Genomic DNA, 16,397 nt, shown 5'->3' on the forward strand with positions numbered 1-16,397 from the left:
TTCCTGTGGGCCCTCCTATCCACTGATGCTCAAAGCCTTGGATCGTTTTTATCACCCTTGCCTTTTGGTTTAAAGGGGTATTGGATTTTTCTGCTTGCTTTTCTTTTTCTTTCTTTTTCTTTTCTCTTTCTTTTTTTTCGCATATATCCTTTTTTTTTCTGCAAGCTTTTCACTGCTTTTTCTTGCTTCAAGAATCAATTTTATGATTTTTCAGATCATTAGATAACATTTCTCCTTTTTCCATCATTCTTTCAAGAGCCAACAATTTTAACATTCATGAACAATCAAATTCAAAAATATGCACTGTTCAAGCATTCATTCAGAAAAACAATAGTATTGCCACCACATCAAAATAATTAAACTATTTTAAAATTTGAAATTCATGCACTTCTTTTTCTTTTTCAATTAAAAACATTTTTCATTTAAGAAAGGTGATGGATTCATTTTCATAGCTTTAAGGCATAGACACTTAGACACTAATGATCGTGTAATAAAGACACAAACATAAATAACATAAGCATAAAAATTCGAAAAACAGGAAAATAAAGAACAAGAAAATTAAAGAACGGGTCCACCTTAGTGATGGTGGCTTGTTCTTCCTCTTGAAGATCTTATGGAGTGCTTGAGCTCCTCAATGTCTCTTCTTTGCCTTTGTTGCTCCTCTCTCATGGTTCTTTGGTCTTCTCTAATTTCATGGAGGAGGATGGAATGCTCTTGGTGCTCCACCCTTAGTTGTCCCATGTTGGAACTTAATTCTCCTAGGGAGGTGTTGATTTGCTCCCAATAGTTTTGTGGAGGAAAATGCATCCCTTGAGGCATCTCAGGAATTTCATGATGAGGAAATTTCTCATGCTCTTAGTGAGGTTCTCTCACTTGTTCCATCCTTTTCTTAGTGATGGGCTTGTCCTCATCAATGAGGATGTCTTCCTCTATGTCAATTCCAGCTGAATTGCAGAGGTGACAAATGAGATGCGAGAAGGCTAACCTTGTCACAGTGGAGGACTTGTTCGCCACCTTGTAGAGTTCTTGGGATATAACCTCATGAACTTCTACTTAGAAGGCTTGTCAATTCCTTTAGCTTTTACCACACCAAACTTAGAAGGTTGCTCGTCCTCGAGCAAAAGAAGAAAGAAGAGAGTAGAAGAAGAAGAAATAGAGGAGATGGAGGGGGGCTTTATGTTTCGGCCAAGGGGGAGAAGTAGTGTTTAGGTTGTGTGAAAATGAAGGAGTGAAGATGGATTTATATAGGAGTGGAGAAGGGTGTGTATGGTTCGGCCATTATGGGTGAGTTTGGGAGGGAAAGTGGTTTGAATTTGGATAGTGAGGTAGGTGGGATTTGATAGGTGAGGGGTTTTTGGGAAAGAGGTATTGAGGTGATTGGTGAATGGGTGAAGAAGAGAGAGTGGTGGGGTAGGTGGGGATTCTGTGGGGTCCACAGATCCTGAGGTGTCAAAGATATCTCATCCCTGCACCAAGTGGCCTGCAAAACACCCCTTTCTGCCAATCCTGGCGTTAAACGCCAGGCTACTGCCCATTTCTGGCGTTTAACGCCATCTTCTTACCCATTCCTAGCGTTAAACGCCAGCTTCTTGCCCATTCCTGGCGTTTAAACGCCAGTAAGTTTCTCCTCCAGGGTGTTCTGTTTTTCATTCTATTTTTCCTTCTGTTTTTGATTTTTCAATTGTTTTTGTGACTTCACATGATCATCAACCTATAGAAAACATAAAATAACAAAAGAAAATAGAAATTTAACATAGATAATTAAAGATTGGGTTGCCTCCCAACAAGCGCTTCTTTAATGTCAATAGCTTGACAGTGGGCTCTCATGGAGCCTCACAGATGTTTAGAGCAATGTTGGAACCTCCCAACACCAAACTTAGAGTTTGAATGTGGGGGTTCAACACCAAACTTAAAGTTTGGTTGTGGCCTCCCAACACCAAACTTAGAGTTTGACTGTGGGGGCTCTGTTTGACTCTGTATTGAGAGAAGCTCTTCATGCTTCCTCTCCATGGTTACAGAGGGATATCCTTGAGCTTTAAACACAAGGGATTCTTCATTCACTTGAATGATCAATTCTCCTCTGTCAACATCAATTACAAGCTTTGCTGTGGCTAGGAAGGGTCTGCCAAGGATGATGGATTCATCCATACACTTCCCAGTCTCTAGGATTATGAAATCAGCAGGGATGTAATGGTCTTCAACCTTTACCAAGACATCCTCTACAAGTCCATAAGCCTGTTTCTTTGAATTATCTGCCATCTCCAGTGAGATTCTTGCAGCTTGTACCTTAATGATCCCTAGCTTCTCCATTACAGAGAGAGGCATGAGGTTTATGCTTGATCCCAGGTCACACAGAGCCTTCTCAAAGGTCATGGTGCCTATGGTACATGGTATTGAGAACTTTCCAGGGTCTTGTCTCTTCAGAGGTAATCTCTGTCTAGTCAAGTCATCCAGTTCTTTGATGAGCAATGGAGGTTCATCCTCCCAAGTCTCATTACCAAACAACTTGACATTTAGCTTCATGATTGCTCCAAGGTACTTAGCAACTTGTTCTTCAGTGACATCTTCATCCTCTTCAGAGGAAGAATACTCATCAGAGCTCATGAATGGCTGATAAACCCATATTTCATGAGTTCTTTTGTACTTAATTTGAGTGATTTATTCAATCCTCCACCTACTTATTCATATTAACTGCATGGTTTTACTTTCCCTTCCTTATAATGTCATATTGTGAAAAACATGTTTTTCTAAGCTTTAAAAATTAAGTATTTTAATTACCTTTATTTCCATTCGATGCCGTGATTAGTGTGTTGAGTAGTTTCAGATTTTCTAAGGCAGAAAGACTTAAAGGATGGAAAAGAAAACATACAAAAATGGAAGGAGAAAGCAAAACAGAGCTTTGAAGGAAACTGGTATTCACGCGATCGCATGGACGACGCGATCGCGTGCCAGAAGCGAAGATGCAGCGACGCGGCCGCATGACTGATGCGACCGCGCGACATAAGCAGAACGCATACGACGCGGACGCGTGGCTGACGCGACCGCATGGCAAGGAAAAGCTCCGAATGACGCGACCGCGTGACCCACACGGATGCGTGACAGAGGCCACGTATCAGAATTTACAGAATACACCCCCAGCGATTTCTGAAGCCCTTTTTGGCCCAGATCCAAGTACAGACAGCATAGACCAGAGGTTATAAAGTGTGGGAATGCACCAATTCAAGAGAGAGCTCGCATATTTTATTTTTCAATGATTTAGATTTAGTTGAGAGGGAGATCTTCTCCTCTCTCTCTTAGGATTTAGGATTTCTTCTCGCTTTAAGAGTGACTCTCAATCCAGGTTTTATATTTCTTTGTTTTGAACTTCCCTTTCACTTTATTTATTTATTTCAGTATCTGAGTTGGCTATTTACCTTTATAATTGAATCTATGAATTCTTCCATGTTACAGACTATTATTTGAATTAATGATAAATGATGTATTTTCAGTTTATGATTGTTCTCTTTGATTTAAGTTACCATTGCTTCCCATCTAAGGACATTTTTATGATTCCAACAATTTTACTTTTTCCCCTTTTGGTCCTGGTTAAGAATTCAGTAACTCAACAGTTATTAAACTCAACATAATTGATAATCGTTATCTTGATAATTGAGCTAAACTTATGTAATCCCAACCTTTTCTTAGGAAATAAATAGGATTCAAAGGTCAATTTAATTAGTCCCTTGACTTTCCTTTGCCCTAGTAAAGGTTGACCAAGTGGAGTTTAGATTCAACTTTCATTATAGTTGAGAGAGATAACTACGTTGGACCTCCAACTTCTCTTACCTTGCCAAAAGTCTGCTTTACAGTATTTATTCATTTTAATTGCCATTTACTTTACTTGTCATTTAAATTACTTGCTTCTCATCTTCTAAACCCCGATTACAACCTTTATAGCCAATAATAAGAACATACCTCATCGCAGTTCCTTGAGAAGATGACCAGAGGTTTGAATACTCGGTTAACAATTTTTAAAGAGGTTTGTTACTTGTGACACCCAAAACATTTGTACGAAGGGATTTTTGTCGGTTTAGAGAGTATATCTACAACGCGACTGTTTTTATGACATTCTTTACTGGCAAAAATCCTAACGTCAAAAATGGCGCCGTTGCCGGGGAACTGCTAACGTGTGCCTTATTATTGGTTATTGTAAATATTTTTCTTTTTCTAGTTTATTTATTTTTGTTTTTTTTTGTTTATCTTTATTTGCTACCATGATCTCTCACCCCTCTCGCTTTAGGTTTGGTTCTAATATTGTTAAAGGAAATAGAAGTTACAGCAGGAACGCGCGTCAAGGTCAGACCAATCAAGGATGGATGGAACCAAGAGGATCTAATCAACCCTTTTGGCAGAAACACCCTCCGAGATATCCTGGACAAAGACCATTCTACAATGCATACCCACCTGAAAGATATGGTGGACAACCTTGTAACTACCAACAAGCCCCACCCTGTGCATGTAAACCATCCTTTCAATATAACCTCGAACCACCACACTCACAAGCTTCTCTTCACCATTCGCCACCATATGATCCTTCCTTACCCCAGTGCCAATCCAATCGCTCCCAATCACCACCACTTTCCTTTGTGTCATGTCCAAGTCCAGCAACCCGAGAAGCAGAGGTTCGCCTAACGGAAACAGTAAATAAATTTCAAACAACCATTCAACAACTAGAGCAAGCGATAATTCAATGGGTTTCTAGGCGCTCAAATACACAAAGATCAGCCACAGCCCCATGTGAACAGTCTAACGAAGAGCGTAGCATGAAGGAGATACCAGAAACTCCAGTGGACAAGACAGAGAATGAATTCGTACTAGAACAAGTAGAAGAAGCTGTCATCGCTCAAGAAGAAGAGTTGGTTGAAGATCTAGGAGATGCTGAACCTCTATGGGAATCCAGAATTGAGGAACACGTCGTCAAGGAGACTACAATTGATGCTAAGGAGGATATTTCTCCAAGGCAAGTCGTTTATGAAGAATCAGACGGAATAATCCAAGAAACAAATTCCCTCGATAGTGATAGTCACAAGTCTAGCTCTCTTAGTGATGAACTTGCATCCGCAAGTGAATTCTCTGAGATCGAAGAATCTTCCCCAAGTGAATATGAAGATGATGCAGAGGTAGATTTCTCTCAACCTCCAATCTATGACTCAAGTGATGAGGAAAACACAGAAGACTTTGACCAGGACACAGATACAATTGAAGATCTCTGCAAAGAAGTGGAAGAATTCACAGAAGAGTACAAAGAAATGGAACTTGCAGAACCACCAAAAACACCTATCCCAAGGCCATTACCACCTAATACAAGCTTCAAGTGGGTACAATCCTTAACTTATAACTTTACTTATTCACTTGAATATGGTTTGGTTGAAACAGATGGCCAGCTTAGAGCTCTCTGCGGCTTTAAGAGTAAGAGGGAAATGACTCATACTCAGAGCTGATGCACAAGGTTCAATAAGGTTCCACGCTTCACCTCGAAGTACACGGATTGGTATCATGCTCAATTGCATGGATCACAGAAAACGTTTGGTCACCAAGGTGAGATTCTACTTTTTAAACCGCCCGAATGGAAACATGTAGATCAAGACGGAGGCAGATTTAAAAGCAAGGCTTGGAATCCTGGACTCTATCCTGACATTCGTCGTCCTGGGAGCCTGAAAATCTGTTTGGAGCTGCGCAGAAGCTTTGCATGCTTGGTTTGGGACCCCGGAGGCTATTGGCATTTCAAGCACTGGTGGAGATTTTTAGACGAATTTAAACATAAGCCGCCATAACAGGATACTCCTCCAATGTCCAACTTAAGGACTTTAACTAAAAGTGCAAGGTGGGAGACAACCCACCATGGTATGGTCGCTTCTTTTTCAATTTATTTCTTGTTAATTGCTTTCATTTTTCCTTTTTCATTTTAATTTATTAAACCTGGAATCATGCATAGCATTCTGTTAATCATTGCATTCTGCATTTTTCATGCATATATAAAAAAAAAGGGTGCACGACGCGACCGCATGCCCCATGCGATCGCGTCATATTGCGAGAAACACCACCCATGCGACCGCATGACCCACGCGGCCGCATGATATATATATATATACATATATATATATATATAAATCGGCGTAAGGATCCAACGAACAGAAAGTAAGGCTGGAATCGTGCGGCCCTTGTGCGTTTCGCACAAATTGGCCCACGCGATCGCATGCCCCATGCGATCGCATCACTTGCACAATACCAAACCCACGCGACCGCATGAGCGACGCGATCGCGTCGCATGGATTGCACATCACCCCAAAAGGAGACAGAGAGTTGCACTAAAACGGCGCTGGAGTCGTGCGTTTAGCACGAATTCCAGCAACGCGATCGCGCGACCCACGCGATTGCGTCACCCCTCTTTCCCCCCTCTCATGCGATCGCGCGCCCCACGCGATCGCGTCACTCCCATTTTCACCCAACTACGCGACCGCGTGCCCCACGCGGCCGCGTGGATTCGAAAATATAACACCCCCAGCCACGTGAACCCTATCAGTCGCGCAGTCCCCCACCCCCAACCCTCTTCTCCCTCTCTGCTTCTTCTTCCTCCAGCCACCACCCAGCACCACCCAGCCGCCACCGCACCACCACCCGGACGCCGCTGCTGTCCAGACACCGCCGCCGTACCACCCCCTCCCCCTTTTTCTTCTTCTTTTTTCCTCTCTCCTCCCCTCTCCGCCACCACCCAGAAGCACCACCCACCACCGCCGGCCATCCAGCCACGCCCTCCCCCCTCCGCCACCCCCCCTCGCTTCCTCTATCACTAACCCTAAGACCCTATTCCCATTCCCCCTCAGCCGCCACCGCGCCGCCGTGCCCCGCCACCGCGCCGGACACCACCGCCGCCATCACCCAACCGTTCTGCTTCTTTCGTTTTCCAGGTTCCGCAACACGCAATCCCTTTTATCCGTTCATCGTTTTTCTATATTTTTTTTCCATTTCTGTTCATACTTAGGATAGATAGATATGCATGCTGTAGTGGATTTTTAGGTTGTTAGGTAGCTTAGGCTGTGGTTAGTGGATTTAGGTCTGTTTACTTGCACTGTTCCTATTTCTGTTTTATCATAACTGCAATTCTGCTGTTCCTGTGACCACGTTCATATGCTGTGATTTCTTGCATTTGTTGCTTGTTACTCTGAATTTTCCTGTTTCTATTAATTATAGGTAACTACAGCAAGTTTTTAATTCATATGCACTGCTATGATTGCTGTTTATTTTCCGGGACAATCCAATTTTACCCGGAATGCTGCCCAAATTTTTTGTAAATTATTTTCATTCATATTTTGGTTTGGCATTTCCGAACTCTGTTTTACTCTGCTTTACCCAAACTGTTTCATGAATGCTATGGCAGACTTTCTTATCCTCTTTGGTTTCCTGGTTCATAAACTGCATTTGTGATTCACTGATTCCAATTTTTGCTTTCTTTATTTCTATTCGAATCAGCATCACCCTGTTTTCCTTGTTCGATTATGAGTACTTCTATTCTTACCTGTGAATCCTTGTTATATGGAATTTTTCTCTTTGCCACTTACTTTAACCCGCACTTTACTAACTCACTAATTTTAATTTACTAATTTCTTCTTCAAATTCTAACCAGACTAACCCTTTTGATCTCTTTTCTGTTTATTTTCACTTTCCTCTAACTTTCTAACCATGGCATATTGATTATTTTTCCATTTAACATAAATTCAATCACATTTCATATACTCATTTTCCTTATTTTATTTCTCCTTTGACGCTTTGAGTTTCCTTTGTTTAATCGCCTATTTGCTTTACTATTTTTATCCATATCCTGGTTTTCTGTTTTTCAGGATGTCTGCCTCACAAAGGAAAGGAAAAGGCAAGGCTACTGGCAAGCGCAAGCAAGGAGATTGATGCCAGGGCATCTTGGCCAGTTTCACTGACCCTTTCTTTACTGTTTTTAGGTTAGTTTCATGCATTTCCTTAGGAAATAAGCTAGTTTTGGGTAGATACTCACTTACCCCTTGATTCAAGCATACATTGTGCATTTTACATTATTTCATGAGGATTTTGCATGAGTTTAGTGACAAATTGTATGTTGCATTACCCATGACTTGGACTAGAACTTTGATGCACTCTATTGCTTGATTTCAGGACCAAAGGAAGCAAGGAATGGGAGGTAACTTGCAAAGTTAATGAGAAAAGTGATTGCCAATAACGCTCTCGAAGCCATCATTGACCACGTTAAGAGTCACGTTAACTAAGTTAACGTGAACTCTAACGTGGAGAAGGGAAGTTGAGCCAACGTTAGTGACACTTAACATTGTCACTAACGTTGGCAAATGCTCATAAGTGGCCACGTTAGAGTCCACGTTAACTTAGTTAACGTGGCCTCTAACGCTAAAGAGGGGAAGAAACGCCAACGTTAGTGACATTCAACATTGTCACTAACGTTGGCCTAAGGAGAAATATACCACGTTAACTCCCACGTTAACTTGGTTAACGTGGGAGCTAACGTAAGAAGCAAGAGTGGTCGACAACGTTAGTGACACCCAACATTGTCACTAACGTTGGAAGCAACCACACAACCCCCCAAGGAGCCACGTTAAGCTAACGTTAATGAGTGAAAGAATGGCCAACGTTAGTGACACTCAACATTGTCACTAACGTTGGGGATGGCTAAGCATGGCCACGTTAGAAGCCACGTTAACCTAGTTAACGTGTACTCTAACGTGAGGCATAGGGGCACCTTGGAACGTTAGTGACAATGTTGAGTGTCACTAACGTTCTCGAAGGATGGCAAGCCCACGTTAAAGAGCCACGTTAACTAAGTTAACGTGGGCTCTAACGTGGGAACAAAGGGGGCTTTTCAAAGTTATTGGAAATGTTAAGTCTCAATAACGTGTGCGAAGGACTTAGAGGCAACGTTAGTGGCAACGTTTATGCCACTAACATTGAAGTTAACGTGGCTTTTACTTAGTAACGTTAGTGAGAAAGTTGATCGTCACTAACGTTCTCGAGCTCATATTTTCACTAAACGTTAACACCCCTAACGTCCTGAGCTAAAGTCTCTACCCACTTCACATTTTCTCTCTGCAAGTAAAGCCAAGCCCAAATAAAGAAGAGAACTGCTTCAAACTCAAGATCTAAAGGCCCAAGACTTGAAGAGCCAACTAGAAGCTGAGAGAAGTAGTATATATAGGAGTAGCTTTGAATTGTTAAGGAGTTCTGGAAGTTGGAAAAAGAGAATTACTCTCTGTATTTTACTTTCTCTGCAATTTCTAGTTCTATGATGTATTCTCCATCTTTGTTTTCATTTTCTAGAGCTATGAACAACTAAACCCCTTTCATTGGGTTAGGGAGCTCTGTTGTAATTTGATGGATCAATACTAATTTTCATTATTCTTCTTCTATCTTTTCTCTTGATTTTACTTGAAAGCTATCGATCTTCATCCAATTGAGTAGTTATCTTGGAAAAGAAGCTATTCAAACTTGGATCTCTTTTGAACCTTGAAAGAGGAATGAAGAGATCAAGCTAGAAATGCTTTCTCATGCTGGACCAAATTGGGTTTGGATGGGTATGTGACTATAACCCTCTCAATACTTGATTTGGGAAATGCATGTGGTATAATCAGTGACCATACTTCATCTATTCTCATGAGCAATTGACCAAGGAATTGGCTATTGATCAAGATTTGAGAGATTGAATTGCAAGAAATTGTAATTCAATCACTTAAGATTGCCAAGGAGATCAATGAGTGCATTGATTGAGGAAGAGATGAAAATGAACTTGATCCAGAGAATTGCAACATCTCCTAAGCCCAATGAACTCCCCATCTCTGATCTTACCCATTCTCTTTAATTTCTGCCATTTACTTTTATGAGCAAATCCCCCATTCCCATTTACAATTCTGCAATTTATTTTCAGTCATTTACTTCCAGTCCTTTAATTCTAGCATTTACTTTTCTGTTATTTACATTCCCGCCATTTTATTTTCTGCAACTCTCAACCCAAATTCTGGATTCGCTGAACTAGAACATTCTTCTAATTAAAGTTGCTTGATCAATCAATCCCTGTGGGATTCGACCTCACTCTATTGTGAGTTTTTACTTGACGACAAATTCGGTACACTTGCCGAAGGGAGATTTATTGCGAGACAAGTTTTCTGTGCATCAAGTTTATGGCGCCGTTGCCGGGGATTGATTGTGCATCAACAATGATTAAATTGGAAGATCACTAGATTGAGCATTTTTATTTTGTGAATTTCATTTTCTGTTTGAGTGATTTACTTTTTGTTTTAGTTAAACTTCTTCCCTTCCCCCTCGACTCTTTTGTTTTTCTTTGTTATTTTCAATTCTGTTTGCTAACCCACTAACTGTTTGATATATTGCATCACCCACAACTAACAGTAATTCTGACACAAATACTTTCTGCACCTATCTTTTCTTGCTTGCACTTGATGGTTGTATGACAGGGAGAAGAAGCGGGGCTTCAACTTCCTTCGATTCTGAACCTGAGAGGACCTTCCTTAGATTAAGGAGGCAGGCAAGATGAAAGAAAGTGGTTGGTGCTGAGGAAGAAGAGGAATTCTTTGAACCAAACATAGAAGACAACATGGAAAACCATCATGAAGAAGAGGATCACAACCATGGGGGAGGAGGTAGAGCAAATCATGCTGGGGAGGATAGAAGAGTTTTGGGCTCTTACATTAATCCAAACCCAGGCAATTGTGGAAGTAGCATCCAAAAGCCAACAATCCATGCCAACAACTTTGAACTTAAACCACAGCTCATCACCCTTGTTCAGAATAACTGTTCGTTTGGAGGAGGTGTTCAAGAAGACCCCAATCAACATCTAACCACCTTCCTGAGGATATGTGACACAGTGAAGTCTAATGGTGTTCATCCTGACACCTATAGACTGCTCTTGTTTCCATTCTCATTTAGGGACAAAGCAGCCAAGTGGCGGGAATCTTTCCCAAGGGAAAGCTTGACAACTTGGGAAGATGTGGTGAACAAATTCTTAGCAAGATTTTACCCTCCTCAACGAATTAATAGGCTGAGAGCTGAGGTCCAAACTTTCAGGCAACAAGATGGTGAGACTCTATATGAAGCATGGGAGAGGTTCAAGGACTTAACAAGGAGGTGTCCACCTGACATGTTCAACGAATGGGTGCAGCTGCACATTTTCTATGAAGGGCTCTCTTATGAGTTAAAGAAGGCTGTAGACCATTCATCCGGAGGATCTTTGAACAAGAAGAAGACTATTGAGGAAGTCATAGATGTTATTGAAACAGTAGCAGAGAACGACTACTTCTATGCTTCTGAAAGAGGGAACACAAGAGGCGTAATGGAGCTAAACAATGTAGATGCTCTGTTGGCCCAAAACAAGCTCATTACCCAGCAGCTGGCTGACCTCACCAAGAAGATGGAGATGAACCAAGTAGCAGCAATCTCAACTTCATCAACAACCCAAGAAGGAGTGAATGAAGAAGCAGAGGGGAGTCAGGAGCAAACCAACTACATTGGGAATTCACCAAGGAAAAACTATGATCCATACTCCAAGACCTACAACCCCGGATGGAGAAACTACCCAAACTTTGGGTGGGGAAGTGAGCAAGATCAAAACCAAGACCAGAGAAGTTACAACTCCAACAACAATGCAGCTCACCAGCAATTCACACAGAAGACATCTCAACACCCCCACAACAACACTTCTCCACACGCTTATCAAAACCAAAACAGCACATCTGCTCCGAATCACTCATCAATTGATGACAAGCTCTCTAAGATTGAAGCCTTACTTGAAGGAATATGCCAAGAGATTCAAGAAAATAAGGTGTTCAAAGAGGAGGTGCGAGCCAATATTAAGAACCAGGGAGAGACCATCAGGAAGCTGGACTTCTAGGTGGGATATTTAGCTGAGAAGATTCCCAAACCTACTGATAGCTTCCTGGTGCACGAAATTGTGATCTCCAGGCTCGAACAAATCCTGGTAATGGCTTCAAAGCTTGGTGCTCTGATCTTAATTCATAATCGTCACAACTTCGATACAACTAACCAGCAAGTGCACTGGGTCGTCCAAGTAATACCTTACGTGAGTAAGGGTCGAATCCCACGGAGATTGTTGGTATGAAGCAAGCTATGGTCACCTTGCAAATCTCAGTCAGGCGGATTTAAACATAATATTTTATTAGATTAAAATAAACAATAAAAGGGATAGAGATACTTATGTAGATTCATTGGCAGGAATTTCAGATAAGCGAATGGAGATGCTTTTCGTTCCTCTGAACCTCTACTTTCCTGCTATCTTCATCCAATCAGTCTTACTCCTTTCCATGGCTGGCTGTATGCAAGGGCATCACCGTTGTCAGTGACTACATCCCCTCCTCTCAGTGAATCATATGCTCACGCACCCTGTCACGGCACGGCTATTCATCTGTCGGTTCTCGATCATGCTGGAATAGGATTCACCCTCCTTTTGCGTCTGTCACTAACGCCCAACAATCGCGAGTTTGAAGCTCGTCACAGTCATTCAATCATTGAATCCTACTCAGAATACCACAGACAAGGTTTAGACCTTCCGGATCCTCTTGAATGCCGCCATCATTCTAGCGTACGCCACGAAGATTCTGGTTAGGAGATCTAAGAGATATTCATTCTAGCTTAATTCATGTAGAACAGAAGTGTTTGTCAGGCACGCGTTCATAAGGGAGAAGGATGATGAGCGTCACACATAATCATCACCTTCATCACGTTCTTGGGTGCGAATGGATATCTTAGAAGCGAAATAAGAAGAATTGAATAGAAAACAGTAGTACTTTGCATTAATCTTTGAGGAACAGCAGAGCTCCACACCTTAATCTATGGAGTGTAGAAACTCTACCGTTAAAAATACATAAGTGAAAGGTACAGGCATGGCCGAGAGGCCAGCCCCTCTGATCTAAGAACCAGGCATCCAAAGATGATCCTAAGATCCTAAGAGGATCAAAAGATGCCTAATACAATAGTAAAAGGTCCTATTTATAATGAACTAGCTACTAGGGTTTACATGAGTAAGTAATTGATGCATAAATCCACTTCCGGGGCCCACTTGGTGTGTGTTTGGGCTGAGCTTAAGTGTAGCACATGCAGAGGCCGTTTGTGGAGTTGAACGCCAGTTTCTGTGCCAGTTTGGGCGTTCAACTCTGGTTTTGGATCCTTTTCTGGCGCTGGACGCCAGATTTGGGCAGAAGGCTGGCGTTGAACGCCAGTTTACGTCATCAATTCTTGGCCAAAGTATGGACTATTATATATTTCTGGAAAGCCCTGGATGTCTACTTTCCAACGCAATTGGAAGCGCGCCATTTCGAGTTCTGTAGCTCCAGAAAATCCACTTTGAGTGCAGGGAGATCAGAATCCAACAGCATTAGCAGTCCTTTTTCAACCTCTGAATCTGATTTCTGCTCAAGTCCCTCAATTTCAGCCAGATTTTACCTGAAATCACAGAAAAACACACAAACTCATAGTAAATTCCAGAAATGTGAATTTAACATAAAAACTAATGAAAACATCCCTAAAAGTAACTAGATCCTACTAAAAACATACTAAAAACAATGCCAAAAAGCGTATAAATTATCCGCTCATCACAACACCAAACTTAAATTGTTGCTTGTCCCCAAGCAACTAAAAATCAAATAGGATAAAAAGAAGAGAATATACTATAAATTCCAAACTATCAATGAAATAGAGCTCCAATCATATGAGCGGGACTTATAGCTTTTTGCCTCTTGAATAGTTTTGGCATCTCACTTTATCCATTGAGGTTCAGAATGATTGGCATCTATAGGAATTTCAGATTTCGAATAGTGTTCTTGACTCTCCTAGTTCAGTATGATGATTCTTGAACACAGCTTCCTTATGAGTCTTGGCCGTGGCCCTAAGCACTTTGTTTTCCAGTATTACCACCGGATACATAAATGCCACAGACACATAATTGGGTGAACCTTTTCAGATTGTGACTCAGCTTTGCTAAAGTCCCCAATTAGAGGTGTCCAGGGTTCTTAAGCACACTCTTCTTTTGCTTTGGACCTTGACTTTAACCGCTCAGTCTCAAGTTTTTACTTGACACCTACACGCCACAAGCACATAGTTAGGGACAGCTTGGTTTAGCCGCTTAGACCAGGATTTTATTCCTTTAGGCCCTCCTATCCACTGATGCTCAAAGCCTTGGGATCCTTTTTATTTGCCCTTGCCTTTTGGTTTTAAGGGTTATTGGCTTTTTCTGCTTGCTTTTTCTTTTTCTTTCTATATTTTTTTTTTCGCCTATTTTTTTTCTGCAAGCTTTGTTTTTTTTTTTTTTTTTTGCTGCTTTTTCTTGCTTCAAGAATCATTTTTATGATTTTTCAGATTATCGAATAACATGTCTCCTAGTCATCATTCTTTCAAGAGCCAACATATTTAACATTCTTAAACAACAACTTCAAAAGACATATGCACTGTTCAAGCATACATTCAGAAAACAAGAAGCATTGTCACCACATCAATATAATTAAACTAAGTTCAAGGATAAATTCGAAACTCATGTACTTCTTGTTCTTTTGAATTAAAACAGTTTTTTTTATTTAAGAGAGGTGATGGATTCATAGGACATTTATATCTTTAAGACAAAGTTACTAACTACTAATGATCATGTAATGAAGGCACAAACATAGATGAGCACATAACATAGAAAACGAAAAACAGAGAAAGCAAGAACAAGGAATGAATCCACCTTAGTGATAGTGGCGTTTCCTTCTTGAGGAACCAATGATGTCCTTGAGCTCTTCTATGTCTCTTCCTTGTCTATGTTGCTCATCCCTCATTGCCTTTTGATCTTCTCTTATTTCATGCAGCATGATGGAGTGCTCTTGATGTTCCACCCTTAGTTGTCCCATATTGGAATTCAATTCTCCTAGGGAGGTGTTGATTTGCTCCCAATAATTTTGTGGAGGAAAGTGCATTTGAGGCATCTCAGGGATCTCATGAAAATGAGCTTCTTGCACCTCTTGAGCTCCATGACTGGGCTCTCTTGCTTGCTCCATTTTTTTCTTAGTGATGGGCTTGTCCTCTTTGATGAGGATATCTCCCTCTATGTCAATCCCAGCTGAATTGCATAGGTGGCAAATGAGGTGAGGGAAGGCTAACCTTGCCATAGTGGAGGACTTGTCAGCCACCTTGTAGAGTTCTTGAGGTATAATCTCATGAACTTCCACCTCTTCTCCAATCATGATGTTATGGATCATGATGGCCCGGTCTATAGTAACTTCAGACCGGTTGCTAGTGGGAATGATTGAGCATTGAATAAACTCCAACCATCCTCTAGCTATAGGCTTGAGGTCCAATCTTCTTAGTTGAACCGGCTTGCCTTTGGAGTCAATCTTCCATTGAGCTCCTTCTACACATATGTCCATAAGGACTTGGTCCAACCTTTGATCAAAGTTGACTCTCCTTGTGTAGGGGCATGCGTTCTCTTCCATGTATGGCAAGTTGAACGCCAACCTCACATTCTCCGGACTAAAATCTAAGTATTTCCCCCGAACCATTGTAACATAGTTCTTTGGATCCGGGTTCTTACTTTGATCATGGTTCTTGGTGATCCATGCATTGGCATAGAACTCTTGAACCATTAGGATGCCGACTTGTTGGATGGGATTTGTTTGAACTTCCCAACCTCTTCTTTGAATTTCATGTCGGATCTCCGGATACTCATTTCTTTTGAGTTTAAAAGGGACCTCAGGGATCACCTTCTTCTTGGCCACAACATCATAGAAGTGGTCTTGATGGGCTTTGGAGATGAATCTTTCCATCTCCCATGACTCGGATGTGGAAGCTTTTATCTTCCCTTTCCCTCTTCTAGAGGATTCTCCGGTCTTAGGTGCCATCAATGGTAATGGAAAAACAAAAAAGCTATGCTTTTACCACACCAAACTTAGAATATTGCTCGCCCTCGAGCAATAAACAAAAGAGTAGAAGAAGAAGAAGAAGAAATATGGAGAGGGAGAGGGAGATGTGGTTTCGGCTAAGGAGAGTGTAGAGGGGTGTGTTGTGTGAATTTGGTGAAGAATGGAGGTCTTTATATAGGGAATGGAGGGGGGGTTAAGCTTCGGCCATATGGGTGGGTTTGGGTGGGAAATTGGTTTTGAATTTTGAAGGTAGGTGGAGTTTATGAGGTAGGTTTATGGGGAAGAGGAGATGGATGTGAGTGGTGAAGGTTTAGTGGGGAAGAGAGATTGAGGTGATTGGTGAGGGGTTTTTAGGGAAGAGTGTTTGTGGGGTTGTGTGAAAGAGAGTGGTGAGAAGAAGTGAGTGGAGGTAGGTGGGGATCCTGTGGGGTCCACAGATCCTGAGTG

At 41.5% G+C, this 16,397-nt stretch overlaps 1 non-coding gene across 1 annotated transcript; it reads right to left on the reverse strand.

Annotated features, from left to right (window-relative positions):
* Positions 1-11,083: 11,083 nt before the first annotated feature.
* Positions 11,084-11,187, reverse strand: LOC148545685 (small nucleolar RNA R71). The gene has a single exon (XR_015901886.1). It is a non-coding gene; the product is annotated as a small nucleolar RNA R71 (small nucleolar RNA).
* Positions 11,188-16,397: the final 5,210 nt, after the last annotated feature.

The sequence above is a fragment of the Arachis ipaensis genome, chromosome B9 (assembly GCF_059453495.1).
Source record: "Arachis ipaensis isolate K30076 ecotype BB chromosome B9, ASM5945349v1, whole genome shotgun sequence".
NCBI classification, from domain to species: Eukaryota; Viridiplantae; Streptophyta; class Magnoliopsida; order Fabales; family Fabaceae; genus Arachis; species Arachis ipaensis.